Here is a 2,397-nt window from a genome sequence, read left to right as displayed (position 1 = left end):
ATTCAGAAAATGGGTTGGAGGAAGCAATGGTAGAGACAAAGGAGAGTTGCAAAGCCTTGCAGCAATCGAGGCAAGATATGTTAATGACCTATGATGGTTAGAGTAACAGTGAAGATGAGGAGAACTGGACAATCTAGACACATTAAAAAGTTAGAATCAGTAGGTCTTGATGATTGATTGGATGTAGGCAAAAGGATTATCAACCTTATGGTTTGCCCAGGACTAAAGAGGTTCCCAAGACATGAGACTTTGAGTTTCAAAATTAAGAATGTTCCAGGCAAGCCATTCCAGTTTTTACAGACCTGTGGGAGTCCTATGGATATGGAATTTTTCATACTAACACCAAGAAAGCCCTGGGAAAATGGGAATGAATTTGTCACCCTAATGGGGTTGAAGCTGTAGGTGAGTGAGGGTGGCACCTAATTTTTGGTGCCACTGGTATCTCCAGTCACTGAAACTGGCAAGGCAGGAAAAGAAACAGATTCAGGTGGGAAGAAAATGTTGAGTTTTATTTTTGGACATGTCCAGCTTCAGGGGTTTATAGAATACCAAAGAAGAAATGTCTAGCAGACAATTAGGTCCTTTTAAGAATCTGGTACTTGACAGTTTCTCTTACAATGATCCCCTAAGAGTCATGCTGTAAGAAACAATGAACTCTCCTCTTCCTCTCCACCATATGCTTGGCTGCCACAAAGCAGCAACCATGTGTGAATGCATTTCCATCCATGCTGACCAGGCTGGTGTCCAGATTGGCAATGCCTGCTGGGAGCTCTATTGCCTGGAACATAGCATTCAGCCCAATGGCCAGATGCCAAGTGACAAGACCATTAGGGAAGGAGATGACTCCTTCAACCTCTTCTTCAGTGAGACAGGTGCTGGGAAGCATGTGCCCAGAGCCATGTTTGTAGACCTGGAACCCACGGTCATTGATGAAGTTCGCACTGGCCCCTACCCCCAGCTCTTCCACCCTGAGCAGGTCATCACAGGGAAGGAAGATGCTGCCAACAACTATGCCAGAGAGCACTACACCACCTGGCAAGGGGATCACTGACCTTGTCTTGAACTGAATTTGGAAACTGGCTGACCAGTGCATAGGTCTTCAGGGCTTCTTGGTTTTCCACAGCTTTGGAGCAGGAACTGGTTCCAGGTTCACCTCCCTGCTGATGGAACATCTCTCTGTCAGTTATGGCAAGAAGTCTAAGCTGGAGTTCTCCATTTACCCAGGCCTCCAAGTTTCCACAGCTGTAATCAAGCCCTAAAATTCCACCCTCACTACGCATACCACCTTGGGGCACTCTGATTGTGCCTTCGCAGTAGACAATGAGGCCATCTATGACATCTGTCATAGAAACCTTTGTATTGAATGCCAACCTACACTAACCTAAATAGGTTGATAGGTCAAATTGTGTCCTCCATCACTGCTTCTCTCAGATTTGAGAGAGCTGTAAATGTTGATCTGACAGAATTCCAGACCAACCTGGTGCCCTATCCTCATATCCACTTCCTTCTGGCCACCTATGCCCCCGTCATCTCTGCTGAGAAAGCCTACCATGAACAGCTTTCTGTAGCAGAGATCACCAATGCATGCTGTTGAGCCAGCGAACCAGATGGTGAAATGTGACCCTTGCCATGGTAAATACATGTCTTCTGCCTGTTGTACCATGGCAATGTTGTTCCCAAAGATGTCAATGCTGCCATTGCCAACATCAAGACCAAGTGTACCATCCAGTTTGTGGACCAGTGCCCCACTGGCTTCAAAGTTGGCATCAATTACCAGCCTCCTATTGTAGTACCTGATGGAGACCTGGTCAAAGTACAGCGATCTGTGTGCATGCTGAGCAACACCACAGCCATCGCTGAGGCCTGGGCTCACCTGGACCACAAGTTTGACCTGATGTATGCCAAACGTGCCTTTGTTCACTGTTATGTGGGTGAGGGCATGGAGGAAGGAGAGTTTTTTGAGGCCCATGAGGACATGGCTGCCCTTGAGAAGGATTATGAGGAAGCTGGTATGGATTCTGTTGAAGGAGAGGGTGAAGAAGGAGGAGAAGAACACTAAAGTTAAAAATGTCACAGAGGTGCTGCTTTTACAGGGAAGCTTGTTCTGTTTTGAATATTGAAAAGTTGTGCTCTGTTAATTTGTGGATAGCTGTGTATACTCTCATATATAATTACTGACCTATGCTTTAAAACACAATGTTTTGTTACAGACCCAAGCTGTCCGTTTCTCTGATGGGCATGAATAAAGTATTCCCCTTGTCTTAAATGAATAAAAGGAAAAAAGAAAAAGAGAAAATTAGATATTTTTTTTAAAGATTTTATTTATTTGACAGAGAGAGACACAGCGAGAGAGGGAACACAAGCAGCGGGAGTGGAGGAGGGAGAAGCAGGCTTCCC

The 2,397-nt window shown here is 45.4% G+C and overlaps 1 pseudogene; it reads left to right on the top strand.

Annotated features, from left to right (window-relative positions):
- Positions 1-395: 395 nt before the first annotated feature.
- On the top strand, positions 396-2,062 carry LOC118019180 (annotated as a pseudogene).
- The last annotated feature ends 335 nt before the right edge of the window (positions 2,063-2,397 follow it).

Source organism: Mirounga leonina, unplaced genomic scaffold, assembly GCF_011800145.1.
Source record: "Mirounga leonina isolate KUSES-001 unplaced genomic scaffold, KU_Mleo_1.0 Mir_173, whole genome shotgun sequence".
Classification (NCBI taxonomy): domain Eukaryota; kingdom Metazoa; phylum Chordata; class Mammalia; order Carnivora; family Phocidae; genus Mirounga; species Mirounga leonina.
Note: the sequence above shows the minus strand (reverse complement) of the source record. Positions and strands in the feature narration are given on the sequence as shown.